Source organism: Diabrotica undecimpunctata, chromosome 1, assembly GCF_040954645.1.
Source record: "Diabrotica undecimpunctata isolate CICGRU chromosome 1, icDiaUnde3, whole genome shotgun sequence".
Lineage (NCBI taxonomy): Eukaryota > Metazoa > Arthropoda > Insecta > Coleoptera > Chrysomelidae > Diabrotica > Diabrotica undecimpunctata.
In genome coordinates, this window is record NC_092803.1 from 139,893,762 (window position 1) to 139,910,381 (window position 16,620).

General features: G+C 32.2%; 1 protein-coding gene across 5 annotated transcripts in view; it reads right to left on the bottom strand.

Moving 5' to 3' along the window:
- Positions 1 to 16,620, bottom strand: part of LOC140432290 (protein SERAC1) — a 104,170-nt gene that overhangs the window by 42,299 nt on the left and 45,251 nt on the right. The gene's annotated exons all lie outside the window — the stretch shown is intronic.

The following is a 16,620-nucleotide window of genomic DNA, read 5'->3' on the forward strand; positions in this document are numbered from 1 at the left end:
ACATATTACACGTGGAGAGAAATACACCTTGCTCCAACTGATCATGCAGGGAAAGATCCAAGGAAAGAGAAGCATAGGGAGGCGTAGAATGTCATGGCTGCGCAACCTGAGAGAGTGGTACGGATGTACATCAAATGAACTTTTCAGAGCAGCCGTCTCAAAAGTCCGAATAGCTATGATGATTGCCGACCTCCGCCGCGGAGATGGCACTTGAAGAAGAAGAATAATCTTCGGAAAAATCAAAATATTTTTTTAAATTTAAAATAAATTGTTTTAATTTAACATTTTTTACGCAGTTATTTAATTTTAAAATCAATATTTGATAGATAATATGTCGGCGGATGTCGGGACTCTTTGAACACCCTCGGCTACGTCACTGGGCAAACAACGTTGTCTCAAATATTTTTACGTCAAATTTTTTTCGTAATAATTATATGGTCACATATGATACCATGATGGACGAGACGTTAACATTTTGAGAATTTTCAGTGTTTCGCGTATTTAATGAAGGTTTGCCGCTGACCAATACCTACAGGTTTGCTGGTTTACCTCCCTCTTTACTATGAAAGTTGACTCATCTGGAAAAATAATGTTTACTAAAGCTCTCATTTCTGTCCAGTTTATTCATCAATCTTTCATAGAACTCCGTTGTATGATCGGTGTCATCTTCTAATAGCTCCAGAGCAAAAGCTATTTTATACGGATAGAGTTTATCTTTATTAAGACATGTCAGGACTGTTCACCTGACGTACTTTCTAAAAAAACACTACTACATTACTCACTACAAAAGTATCTAAGTATAATGAAAAGAAAATTTTCATATGTACTTATACGACGTGCAGTTTTCTTTTTCATGGTTTGACGTTTTCTGACTTGTGCATGAATTGTCAGTACGCTTAGGTAATTGTAAAATATTAAACAGTCAAACAAGTTTTTCATTTCCACCTGACTTCTGCGTTTATCTCCATAATCGATCATCATTAAAATTTCACTGTTTCAATATTTTATACATATTTTATTACAGTTCATTGTATTTTATTCCTATGTATAAAATATTTAGTGAAAAACATGCTACAAGAAAATAGATTCAGAACCATATTAAAATTTCAGTTCCATGGATTTTTATCTCTAATAATGATTTAAATAATTCATTATTAGTTTAGTACAAATAAGTTTTCAATTGGAAATTTAATACAGTATTGCCCCAAATAAACAGTATTGAAACTGAAACATAGATGTGTCTTTGTGTGCGCTGTAATATTCAAATAAACTAGTATAGACATATCAAGTACGTAATCCTTAAACAATTAATTATTAAGGCCTAATTGTAAATGTGGCCTATTGGCCACACACACAAATTGGCCTATTAAGGCCAATTAGGCCTTAATTAATATTAAGGCCTAATTGTGTTAAGTACAGAGGAGAAAGTGTGTCTTGTGGAGCATTATTTTCGCTCATACGGAATCGGCCGACATAATAGTGCAAGTCTGCAATACGTGTCTGCAATTCACACAACGGTTTAATAAAGGTTCTCCAAGAAATTCTCTAATTTTGAAGGTCGTTGAAAAGTTTAGAAATACGGGTAATGTATTGTGACAACTAAAAGAAAACTCAGGCCGTCCCATGACAGTTAACAACAACGATAACCATGAACGTGTTTTAGAGTGAATCTTGGAAAATCCGAAAGCCAACCAGATTAGAACAACGTTGCATCTTGGCTTAAAACGAACTTCCTTTCAAAGAATCCTGAAGGAGCTGGGTGCATTTTCGTATGTGATTCAGGTACATCAACAATTACATACCAGGTATTATCACAGTAGAGTGGAATATTGAGCCGGAATTTTTGCATTACAGTATGAAAATCCTGAATTTTTGAAAAATATATAGTTTTCAGACGAAGCACATTTTCATTTGTCAGGCCATGTAAATCATCACACAAATCGATTTCTGGGCTTAGCCAGACCAGATGAAGTTCAAGAACTTCCTTTACATAGCGCAAAAGTGAGTGCCTGATGTGCAATTTCGGGACACGGAATCATTGGTCCATATTTTATCGAAGAAAATGGTAGGCAAGTCACAATTAATCAACAGAGGAACATACAAATTTTAACACGCTTTATTCCTGATCTACGTCAATTTTGTCGTGCACGTAATTTGGCATTTCGAGACCAATTTTTCCAGCAGGATGGGGTAACTTGCCATACTGCTGTCGCAGTTCGTCCATTTCTTCAGGGACATTTTCCAAACAAATTCATTTCACGACTTACTAACTTCCTCTATTCTGCACATTCTGCAGACTTAATATCTCCAGACGCATACATTTGGGGCATGGCTAAAACTGCCGTTTTTAAATGGGCACCACAAACCATCAATGAGTTAAAGATTCCGGATTCGCTGACTTAAACAAGTTCAGTACTCTTTATTTTGGGCTATACTGTATTTCAATTTCAAATGTCAGAAAAACAATAATTTTATTAGTAACAGAATTGTTAGATAACAATATTTGTCGATTTGTTTTAATTGTTGTCGTTGTCTAAGTAAATTTTGGTCTATAGGTAAAATCAGTTGGCAACAGGTGGCCAGGAACGTATAAGGTTTTATTTATATCTTGAATTTACTCTAATTTTACTTAGATGAAACTGCATATTTACAGCATAATAATTTACTTTGTTTTATTTATACAAACCATAAATTAATGTTACAGTTCGTTGATGCCAGCTCATTAGAGAGCTTTAAAAAAAATTATATAGGATGTCCACTGGCAAAGATGACTCACTAGAGACAAATGCTAGATTCACGTAAGTCATCCCTTGTAGCCATATTTTTATACAATTAAGTTCTAATGTTTAAATATAGGAACATTTTATAGCCGATTAACCCAGCCTAAGAAAATTTTGACAGAATCGTCGGAAACATATACATCATGAAAATTCCGAAAATTCCTTTATATCGAAACCCAAGGTAACTAGACGACGAGGTGCACCGGACGTATCAGAAGTTCCGCCAACCAATCTGTCCAGACTATAATCAATTCAACAATTATTTCAACAATTTTCGATATGATTCACAAAAGAATACATTTCTCAGCTACGCTTTCAATATAAATGGAAAAACCAGGCTACTCCGCTTGCTGTTGGTACACTAGTAATAATCAAAAATGATCAACAACCCCCAGGCAAGTGGCCAATGGGAAGAATTCTACGTTTATTTCCTGGAAAGTGAGTCTTGCGAGTGACAGAAATAAACACAGTGTCAACTGTGATCCGTTCCGTCAACAGTGAATTATCCTAGTGTTAAATTTATACAATTCCTTTTTTCTTTTATATTAGTATTTTGTATTTTCTTTTTTATTACCTAATATTTTTGTATGTTTATTTTGAAGTACCTTTAAAGGGGAGAGTTATATTCAGTATATTTTAGTTTTGTAGTGCACCTGATTAAATTTGTATTGTGGCAACGCTGACATAGTTCAGGTGTACGACAGGTGCTCTAAGGTACCTCTCAGTCGTTCACTGTCCTTTAAAGAACATTGTATAAAACAATAAAAGTAAAGTAACAATCGAGTCCATTTCTTCTCAAGAATACCTGCATCATAATTTAAAACAAGATTCACCATCATATACACAAGTTTACAAACACCCTGAACCGCTATTTTGTTTCGTGGCGCTATTTCCGTGACGCTCGCCTTAGTATTTCACTACAGCGAAAAAGTAATACAACAACAGTATACAAGCTTTGCTTTAAAAACTCCCTACTTTTTACTAAATCACCCCAGAATTACTTTTTTGTTGTTTAAATTAGGTAGTATAAAAATTAGCACTTTTTCACATATAACTACTGTACTGCACGTGCCACTGTAGACAAATGCAAATATTACCATGTTTTCTGTATTTTTAAATTTTAAATGGTATTTTTAAAATTAAATAAAGTAATTTTATTATTAGTGAAAGGAAAAAGACAGTTAAGATTTATTTTCACGTATAGTGCGTCTGTATATCCGCTTATACGTATTTCACCCTAAAAGGAATCATCAGAACGGCTATTCACAGACGCTCTGAACGTGAAAATAAATCTTTCCTGCCTTGGTAGAAGCAACTCTAACATGGCTTACGCTTACGCTTTGCGTATGGACGCAAATAGCGAGATCTGATAATAAATCCGTACACTAATGTTTCGAAACCAAATTGAGATTTCTGCTTTAATCTGTGCCTTCTAAGAATTGCAAGACAAAACAGACGTTGATAAAGATGTTATTAGAGACATGGGGAATCTAAAATTGCATTCCACAACATATCTCCTCAACTAAGCAAAAATCCTTAGCAAATTGGTTTCTAGTACTCATACAGAGTATACCGCAATAAAAGGAGAAAGACAGTTAAGATTTTATTTCACGTATAGTGCGTCTGTATATCCGCTTATACGTATTTCATCCTAAAAGGGATTATCAGAACGGCTATTCACAGACGCTCTGAACGTGAAAATATCGAATGAATAGCCGTTCTGATGATCCCTTTTAGGGTGAAATACGTATAAGCGGATATACAGACGCACTATACGTGAAATCAAATCTTAACTGTCTTTTTCTTTTATTCCGGTATACTCTTTATGAGTACTCTTCTTCTTCTTCTTCTAATGGCGCTACAACCATTTGTGAGTCTTGGCCTGCTTAACAATGTTCTTCCATTCTGCCCTGTCGGATACTTTCCTTCGCCACTGCCTGATGTTCATGGTTTTAAGATCCCTCTCTACGTCGTCTATCCATCTTTTACGGGGCCTTCCTCTTGTTCTGTTTCCTTGGGGTTTACTCTTTATGAGTACTAGAATCCAATATATTTACGAATGACATACTCGTTATAATTATTTTAATAAAATTGGAAAAGTTTATATGTTGAATAATGAACTCCCCTTTATAGATATAAACGCCTTGACACATTGTTTTAACACAAGCATCTGGTCCAGAATTCTTGCGTTTCTATTTTCTTGAATTCAACTCGGGGCTATTCTTTTCGCTCTCATTTATAACAGTTCGCAGATAGATGAAGTTCCGTACTTATTCTAATTCTAATGAGTATAGTAAACAATACAATATTTTATAAGCCTATATGCATTATTTATAATTACTATGCAAACATGTTTACAAAATAAACATATTTGTTTAATTATTTAGCTTATGTGCTTAATTATTTAGTACAAAAGTAATGCGAATTTATTTATTATTAACGTAATAACTTTCCGTTTAAAATGACATAATGATAAGTAATGAGTTAGAACGTACGTGCACTTTTTTACGGTTCAAAAAATATATCCCATTAAAAAATAAACAAATATAGTATGAACATAATTCCAATTGTTTAATTAATTTTAACACTTTCTTCAGCTTCTGGAAGAATTGTTTCATTTTAATGAAATGTTACGTCTTAACTCTATTTATTAATCATTGCTATCGTTGATTAAGAGTTTCTAGATATTTATATTTATGAATTTTCTTTATAATCTGATAGTTTAATGTTAGCTGTATGTTGTGGTTAGGTTTTTTGGTAAAGATCAAAAATTTTGTCTTGTTAAGGTTCACATTTAAACCATAATAGCTACTAGTTTCATAAACTTTTTGAACCGATCTTTGTAGGTCATTTATACTTTCTGCTAGCAGTACGGTGTCATTGACATATATCGCATATTGCTAATAAGAACGCTATTAACTACTACTTCAGCTGTTACATTGTGTAATACTTCTCTCATGATAACTTCTAAATACTTATTGAACAGTACCTAGAGGTGAAAGCATACAACCTTGTCGTACTAAATGTTTGAACTTAATATTTTTTGTATAGGTACTGATAATCTATCTTGACGTTGGTCGTATGGTCGTAACAATTTCAGTGTATGACTCATTAAGCTTATAGTTTTATAATATATAAATAATCATCGTCAGTTTTATTAAAAATGGTTATCAAGGTTGATATTAACCAGTAGGTATTGCTTGGACTTGTCCAGATCGACTTGACTAGATCGCATTTAAATGTTCAGTAGGATGTTTAATAGTCCAGTAATTTGGGCGGAAAGTAGAACCTTACATTTCAATTCTGTCGAACTGCATAGATTTAGCAGAAAATTTGTATTTAAGCTTGTCTTACCCTCCTTTGAAAAAGTTATGTATGGGCGAAATGTGCTTTTTATTTTTAAGGGGTTAAAACTACCTAAAAAGAAAAAATAGACAAATGGGTATTTAAGTGTTTTATGCATTAAAATTTGATTAAATTAAGTAAAATAAACATATTTCATGATAATTTGTACTTTTATACAAATTTTCAACCCTAAAACTAGCGTTTATGATGTAAATAACGTTAAAAAATAATTTTTTACGATGTAAAATGCTTGACTTATGAATTAAAATCAATAACAATTTGGTTGAGAAAGGAGGAGAGTGAATATTTGAGACGTTGCAGTAGCTATGATAAGTGGCTTGTCATTAAATACCAAGCATTGCCCAAGTTGACATACGTCAATAACGGGATGGGTGAAGGTGAATCTCCAGCGCCTTAAATCTGGAACTCCTAGGCTAAGATATGGTAACCCTAATAGAAGAGTCTCTGGTCCTCCAGGTTGAGGGTTGGTTGCAGTGTTAACACTCTCATTTATACTCAAGGGGGATATAAGATCGCTGTATACGTCAGGGGCCTTATACTTGTTGATCCTTACTGACAATTTAGAACTATAATTGCGATATACCTAATTGTACTTCAGGAAATGAGATGGTTTGCAAATAAAATATTTGAGAAAAAGAATTTTACGATATATAAGAATGAACTTCAAAGCCAATAAAACAGTAATGTACCTTTCAGCCTATCAACAAAAGGACGTCATGTTAACACTTAGAAGAACTCGGATGAAGAAAATACGAATACCTTTTACGAACAACTGTACATATACAAGACAACATACATATACAAGACTGTCCTAGAAATGGACAAATAGTAAAGGTTTTACTAGGAGATTGCAAAGATAGGCAAGGAGAAGAAATACGCGCCAACCATTGGAAATTGCAGTTTATATGAAGAATCGAACAACAATTGAACTCACCTGGTACATTTAGCTGTATGAATCAACATGGTAATTGATAGCACATGCTTTATGCGCATATATAGATAAAGGAACATAAATACGCCCTGATGGGAATACAGTTAATCAAATCAACCATGTAGTAGTCGACGCAAGACACTTCATATGTGATAGACGTATGTGCAAGACGTGGGATACGCATAGACTCGAACCATAACCTAGTCCAAACGAAAATAAGAGCTAGACTCTCCAATACAAAGTCAGACGAGTTTGATGGAAAGAGAAAAGGTTTAACGTAGAAGCGTTAAAAACCCTGAGATAGCTAAGAGATTAAAAAAAAGTAAGCTAGAGGACTGTACGGATGGTATAGTTGAAGATGTTTAAAATCATATTGGAAGAGAAGGCAACTGAAGGGATTGGAAGGCAAGAGCATGAAAAAATACGGTCGGACTGGTACGATGAGGAATGTGCACAAACAACACAAAGAAAAAATCAGGCATATATAAGACTTACTTTAAGGGCGAATAACGAGACAAGTAAAAGAAGAATATAGGCAGCTGGTACGAGACGAAAAACAAATACTAAAAGAAAGTAGAAGGAGAATATAGAAAACTCATTGAAAGAACTAGAGAAATTTAATACACAACGCGAAAATCTTACCAGGGTAAACCAATTAAAAACAGAACAGGAGAGATTATTGATGATCTGCACCAGATACCTACTATAAATATGGGAAGAAAACTTTTAGGAGAGACGAAGAAATGAGATAGTGTTCCAAGAAGCAGAAATCGAGCTCGAAGACATTGAATATGAAAAAAAAAAGGTAACATCCCAACAGAAAAAGAAGTCATCACAGCAATAAAATATTTAAAGAAATCAAAGCTCCCGGAACAGATGGCATTCCTTCTGAGCTTTTAAAACATCTGACGCATCTGAACATCTGACCTGGCGCAAAAATCTGACGTTTTTATATATGTAGGTTAGTAGAACTGATTTAGAAAACTATAAGAAGACTGAAACGTAGGTGGAATTATACTTATTGACAAAAAAAAGAGATCAAATAATCTATTAACACTACAGAGGAATTAATCTCCTAAACGTGTCATACAAAAAATTCTTTACGATCGGCATACATTCTTCACGATCGACTATCGGAATATTGTAAAAACGTAATAGGCAAATAACAGTGTGGGTTTCGCAAAGAAAAATCAAAGATCCGTAAAATATTCCTTAAGACAAGTTTTGGAAAAAACTTGTCAGTATGGAATTGATACTCACCATCTGTTTGTAGATTTTAGATCTGTAGATCCTTATGATAGTGTTAACATTGTTTTAGAAAAATATATTAAAGAATCTGGAATAACAACAGAAGGAACCATTATTAATAGGAGTGTACAAATACTAGCATATTCTGATGACATTGACATCATTGCAAGAAGAAAGGCGGACCTGATCCAATGATTCACGGTAGTAGAGGCAGCAACAAAGGAAATGAAGCTACTGATTAATACCACTAAAACGAAGTATATGAAAGGTACCTTAACACAACCCGAAGATGTAACGATTGGAACATATACTTTCAAACGTAAGAGAGTTCATATATCTAGGTTCACAAATCAACCAGCATAATGCAGTAAGTGCAGAAATTAATGGACCAACATATCTGACAAGTAGAGCATATTTTGGATTAAAGAGAATTTTATCCAAAAAGCGGATAAGATTGTTTTTGAACGTAAAATTGTCAGACATATTTATAAAGGCGTGTAGAAAAACGGATTATGGCGTAGGTGCTATAATTTTGAGCATTACCCGTTTATAGTGAACCTAGTATTGGTAGGTCGATCAAGATAAAGATATTTGTAAATGGTAAAGTAATAAAATACAGGTGATGCATTTAAAAATACTCAACAAATAATAAATTTGTGTTTTAACTTACCCTGTATTAGATTTAACAAGTATTAGCAAAATCAATCATTTTTTTAATTTTCACAATAATTAAAAAACTATGACTACAACAGATTGTTGCTTTCGTACCTCTTTTCAATTATTATACAGAACTTTCTCCGATTTCCATTGAAATTTGGTTATTACTTTTGACGTGACAACGTCTTAAATTAGGTTGTGGCTCGGAGTCACTCATGAAAAAGTGTAACGCCCGCTCACGTCTGTTACGATGAGTCACCAAACGAGAGAGAGGCCCGCCGGACCGGCGAATGCCTTCCGTCTCTCTCCCACGCAAACATGATCGGTCCGCTGCGCGCGCAGCACTAGAGAATTAGGCGCGTTGAATCGGTGCGTGCTTGTGTCTCTGTCTTTCTCGAGCGTTCTTGGCGTTGGAAAACCGAGAAAGCGTTATAATACAAGTTCACACGTGTGGTTAAAGTATCGTCAGCTGTGTCTGTAGTGAAAATGTGGAGTGCTTAGATTCGTCATTTACAACAACTACAACAATAAAGGTAAATAATTGTACACTAATATTTCATTATCGTAAACTATGATTGATTGATTAATTGTTAGATTGACACAAAAGTTGAGAAACTGAGTTTATAGGTTATGTCATACTATTGACAAATGTTGATAGTGTTAAGTAAATTATTAATGTCATTCAATTCCTTGTTCCTATTGTGCAATTTAATAATATTCATATCAATAAATCTTCTATTGAGAAAAAGACGTTGTCACGTAAAATCTTCGCCCGTAAAACCGACTTTACAGGCAACCGATTTTTTTTTTAATAGTAAAATGGAAAATCTTTATTATCCATAAAGAAAATTAGCCCTAGACGAATCTATGATTTTATGGAGAGAAAGACTTAGTTTTCGTCAATTTCTCAAGGGCAAACGACACAAATATGGTGTCAGACTGTATACTTTTGCAGAATGTACAGGGATGAGTTCAACGCATATTAGTTCATAGTGGAGCTACTGTCCTCGTAGTTAAAGGACGTAATCATACGGAAAAAGTAGTGCTAAATTTGATGGATTCGAAACTAAATGTTGGTCACTCCTTATATATGATTAATATTTATAATAGTGTTCCATTGTGTAAAAAACTACTTTCGGTTAAAACTTATCGTATAGAAACATTGAGAACAGGAAGAGCGGAAAATCCACACGAAGTTGTTTCTCGAAAGTTAAAACAAAATGAACTGATGAGTGCTTACAATAATAAAGGGATATGTGTGTCTAAATGGAAAGATCAGCGAGATATTTTAATGATCTCTTCCGAATTTGGTCATGAAATGGTTCCAACAATATCTAGGAAAGGGATTGATTATGAAGAGCCCCGTTTAGTCGCTAAATATAACAAAAACAAAGATGGCATTGACTTAAGCGACCAGATGTTAAATTATTATAGTTGCGAACACAAAAGTATGAAGTGGTACAAAAAATAGGCATACATATTTTTCAAATTATGCTAATGAACGCATACTATTTCTATAATAATTCTAATACAAAAATGTCATTGTACGACTTTCGATTGTCGGTGATTCCTAGTCTTTTGGGACCAAACCCAAAAATCCCTCAAGTCAAGAAAAATTTGACGTTTCATTTGCCATCCCATTGCCCTAAATCAGCTAATGGTATTACAAAACGACGACGGTGTAAATACTGCTGGCAAACTAAAAAAGAAAGAAAGGACTCATTGTTTTATTGTGCGGAGTGCCCTGAACATCCGGGATTGTGCTTAAAAAATTGTTTTAGACGTTTTCATGAAGAAATTGAAAATTAGGTAATTAATTTGTTTTCTTGATGTTATTGCCATTTAATAATTACTTATGTTAGTTATCTAGGTTCATAATTCTATTTTTTCTCAATCAGATTATTATTTTTTTTAAGTTCAACCGACACATTTTCTGCCCTGTGGCCACCAACGCTACTCACGCGGTGAGTTTGTTTTAAATACCCTGTATAACACAAAACAACTTTCTTTCTTGTAACGAGAAGTGAAGCGGAGGCTTTATAAAAAAAAAACAATTCTTTGATGCGGTACAGTGTTGTGGAAGACCCTGTATATTTGTAACTAATTTTAAAATGTGAAGCTGACAGTTATAACAAATTTTTGTAAATAACTTTTTTTGGTATCTCCAAAGAATATAGATTCTTTGGTATCTTCTATAGTAACCGAGATAAAGGATTTTCTTGAGAATATTTTTCCCATTTTCTGCTTTACAAAAAAAGTGGCATTTGCTATTAATTTGTTTGTAAAATAATTCTAACCAAATTTCCGTTGCTTCACATATTCGTTCATTTATCATGATTTCCAAACGTTTGAAAGTTTATTGGCCTATTTTTCATTTAGTACGCGAACGTTTGAAAGTTTATTGGCCTATTTTTCATTTAGTACGCGTAGGTACCCAACAACAAACTCTCGGATCATATACAATATCCATGTCAGATGCGAAATACAAAAGTACATTACGTGATTTATACCAAGCATAAGTAAACATTACATATTATCATTACATATCTAAGCAGGAAATGACACACATCAACATTTTATTGTCACGGTCTGCTTGGCCACTTTGTTAATAATAAAGGAAAATATATTTGAGAATAAATTTTGAAGATTTCAGGATCACTACTTGATGAGTGAAATTATCATAAAAGAATAAAACCTTTTCTATGGATATATATATATATATATATATATATATATATATATATATATATATATATATATATATATACAAAACTCAAATATTTGGGTGTGCAGCGGAAGATAGGACAAAGAAGTACTCTTTTTAGTAAACCAAGCTTTCGCAAATCTTTATTTGCATCATCAGAGTGCTACAATAAACAAAATTAGTACAAAATACAGAAAAGGAATTTTTTTTTTTTTGCATCTTACACTAATTGAGGTTGGTTGTCGTGATGTTTATCAAATGAAATAAGCAACTCATTTGACCCCTACAAATGATGGTGAAAACTATCCAAAATTGTTTTTTAAAAAACGTTCTTTAACAAATACATATTTAAAACACTTTAAAACACATATACATGAACACTTAAATAAAATTTGTTAAAATAATTAAGAACATGTCATAAAATAAAATTTAGGTTATAAAAATTCTTATCAGAAACAAAGAATTGGTTGTGAATTCGTTACTGCCAACTTAAAACGATAGAACGTTAGATCTTAATGATAACAATGTAAAGGTAATAGTATACCTGATAGATGCTGAACTTGAAACAGAAAATGTAAAAAGACTTATTTTAGAAGAAGTAGTAGAGGTATTGTATATCTCATATATAATTAAACTTATATTGTTGATGATGAATTGTCTGTATTAGTAGATTCATGTTTATCCAAAGTTAACAATAATGAATATAAGTTGCTTAAATTATTGGTATCTGTCTTTTTGTTAATAGTTTCTTTTTCTTGAAAAATGAAAGCCATCTCGAGAAACAATCTTTTTAAATAATTGGTCTCCGTGGATAGGATTTTTACATTTGGAAAATCGAAAGAGTGTCCTGTTGTGTTAGCATGTGTGGCTAGAGAACATCTATCAGGGTGTAACCTAATGTCACTCTTGTGAAGAGTCAAGCGGCTAGAAACTTTTTGGGAGGTGTGACCTAAAAAGCGTTAAACGCTTGTCATCAACGCTGATCAAATAGAATACAAAACTCTAATATTTGGGTGTGCAGCGGAAGATAGGACAAAGAAGTACTCTTTTTAGTAAACCAAGCTTTCGCAAATCTTTATTTGCATCATCAGGGTGCTACAATAAACAAAATTAGTACAAATACAGAAAAGGAATTTTTTTTTTTTTTTTTTTTTTTTTGCATCTTATTGAGGTTGGTTGTCGTGATGTTTATCAAATGAAATAAGCAACTCATTGATGGTGAAAACTATCCAAAATTGTTTTTTAAAAAACGTTCTTTAACAAATACATATTTAAAACACTTTAAAACACATATACATGAACACTTAAATAAAATTTGTTAAAATAATTAAGAACATGTCATAAAATAAAATTTAGGTTATAAACATTCTTATCAGAAACAAAGAATTGGTTGTGAATTCGTTACTGCCAACTTAAAACGATAGAACGTTAGATCTTAATGATAACAATGTAAAGGTAAAGGTTTTTCAGTATATATATATATATATATATATATATATATATATATATATATATATATATATATATATATATATATATATATATCGAGAAAAGGAGTACGACCGTCAATCCAAAATAAGCTAAGGTACACTCGAAGAGTGGTGGGTTTTTCGGTCAAAGTGGAGAAATAAAAGACAAAGAAGGTGGCTACTTCATCTATTTATTGAAGACGTTTCGCTTTCTGTTTAGAAAGCATTATCAGTTCATCTAAAAAGAACAATGTGAAAAAACCAGACATCCAAAGAGAAGTTAAAACATGTTGTGTGTTACCTCAAAAAGACACGTAGCAGTCAACGATATTAAATTTGTAAAAAAGCTTCCAATAATGGAACATTCAGAGATAAAGTTGTATAAACAATTAATTGAAACTAGGTACAGTTTACAAATTAACAAACTTAGCACAGCAAAAGAACATGTGATAATAATACCTACATGTATATAAAAATTTTTTTATAAAAACTTAAGGAAAAAACATTAAAATTTTACACATCAAAATCATTTTGTATCATCATCTTGTATTTTTCCATATATTATCTTTCCAAACAATCTCGCGAAAGTAGGTAGGACACTTAATCTTCTGTAGCAGGAAGGATTATCCTCTGAGGATCTTTCCCATTACCATTTTGTAAGATGGACACTTGGTGAGCGGTTTTCCATTCAGATGGTACTTTAATTTGTTGGCAGCATTGATTCGGTAGAAAAGTTATTCGTTCTATTAGGAGTTGACCTCCTGTTTTAAGTAACTCTACAGCTATATTGCCAGGTCCTGGAGATCGCGCGTTTTTCATTTTAATTAACCCAGTACGAACCTCGTTGTTAGTAGTATTAATGTTACTATTTGTTTGTCTCTCCATACTGTATTCCTCTCCCATATATTCCAATCTTCTGTTATATCTGGTATATGTTTCGATCCAACATTTTTTACCATTTTTAGGTGTTTTTCGTCTTTACCTGGTGGTGGTGTTGCTTTTGACTCGTATACTGTTTGATAGAGTAGTTTTATATCATGGTGGGTATTTTTTGAACTTTGATAATTTCCTTATTTTGATCATTAATTAGTTTTATAATTAGATTTCTACCTAAGCTTGTTTTCTTTTTTCAGTCTCGTATGCATTTCTTTTCTTGTAGTACTTCATTTAACTGTATTATTTTGTACTTCCTTATGCCTCCCTATGCCTCTCCTTATGCCTTGAGTGTACGGTCTTGCACAAGTTGTCCCTTTTTTATTAAATCTTGTGTTTCCTTGCTGAATTTTTAAACTTTATTTGATTTATTATGGATCGATTCTTCTGCTACTGATATTACAGTATTCGTTAAATTTTTATTTAGGATTTCAAGGTTTGAATTTTTATCTATTAGTGCAATATGTTCTGTCAGTTTTTGTTCGTATTCGATTTTTCTGTTTTAGTTCGTCTATATTTATTGTTTTTTGCCTGGCGTTTATAAATTCTTATAATCTTCTTTCTGTCTTGGTGTTAATTATTATTCGTGTTCTTAGCATTATGTGATCGCTACCTATGTTCATCGTGTTTAACACTACTGTATCTAATATTACAATCTGTCGTTGCATAATCTATAGTCTATTTCATTCCTTGCTGTCCCATTTGGGCTTTGCCATGTTCATATTCTCTTTTCTGGTATTTTATAGAACGTATTGGTTATATATGTTGTTTTCTTTTGCATAGTTTACAAGAATTTCTCATTATTTCTTTCTCTTCATCCATAGGATCCTATTAAAATTTCATTCTGGTTAACTTCTTTTAGTATTTTTGCGTTGAAATCGCTTAGTAAGATTATATACCTTTCTTTGTTTGTCATCATTGCTTCATTAATTTCTTTATTGAATTGCTCCACTTCCTCATCTTCGTGATCTGAACTCGAGGCATAGGTCTGAATAATTTTACATGCATAACGTTGGTTAATATGGATGTCTATTGATATTACTCTTTTCGATATAGCCTTATACTATGTGATGTTGGATGTCACTTTTTTATTAATAAGTAAGCCTACACCTCACACTGCTTGATTTTCATCTCCTTTGTAGAATAGTTGGTGACCACTTTTTAGTTCGATACATAGCTCTCCTTTTAGTCGTACTTCTGCCAATCCTATCACTGTCCACTTTATTTTCTTAATTCTTCTTCTAATTCTAGGAGCTTTTCTTCCGAACTTCTGTGCGTATGTACCATTCAGTTTTGTGATGTTTTTGTGGATTTTTATGTGTCTGTTTCTGTTATTTCTTATCGAATTTCTGTCTCCCCCCAGAATCCACGGGACGGTCTGAAGTTTCAGTGTGAGATTCTGAGACATTATTTCTACTTGCCTGAGGTTGGTTGTATACCATAGTTAAAAAAACTTACAATGAAGTAAAAACTTCTGTTTGTACAATTGTATAAAATTTTATTTTTATAATTTATTAAAAATTATCCAAAATGGATTTATAAATTTTTCAGAACATTTTTGATCCTATCAGATCATCCTCATTGAAAAACGTGTATATAGTATTTGGAACTAGCCACATGATGAGGTCAGATGACCCTTAAATTACATAATTTTAGTAATTAACATTATAATTAATAAGACAAATTAAGTCAGTGTGTCAGTAATATGTATTAATATATTAATAATAAATTAATACACATTAATTACATATATAATTATTAATACGATTATTTTTTTCGCAACATTGTCAAAAATATTGATTGCTGTAATTTTAAGGTAAGATTTATTTCGGCAAAATATTTAAAGCTTTATGTTAGTTTATATTAATTTATTTAGTTTACATGCAAGAAGTTTCATAACGCTCGTTTTTGTACGCAGATTAATTTCATAAGACGACTTTTATTTTTTTAGTAATTTTTTAACTTTTTTATAACAAGTGTCGGATTGATTTGGCTAATTTTGATTTTAAAATATTGTTATAAAATAAAATATTACTAAATTAATAAAATAAAATTTAATTAAATTAAATTGAATAAAATTAAAAACACTGGCTCCGTGCGTAGACGATAAGAAAGCTATGCTTCCACCCATAGAGAACAACATATCATTTTTGGATTTTTTAAAACCATTGTAATAAAAATTACTTAAATCTATAAACAAAATTTTTAAATAAAAAAATTAAGATTTTTTAAATTTTAAAGAACTTAAATGTGTAGTGTTATTATAAAAAATATTAACAGTCTATCTACATAAAAGGCTAGGACGACAACTCACACCTTTTGTTCGGTACGCTAACTCCTAGAGCCACCTAGGAAATAAATCTAAACTTTGATTCATTGCTAATCATTCTACAAATTAATGATTCAAATATCCCTACTCGGAAATTTTACTAAACCCTATTCATTCTACAAATTCCCACTCGTCAACATAACCACGTGTAAGCCAAACAGGGTCGTACTGATGTACGACCTATGTATCATATGATTTTTAAA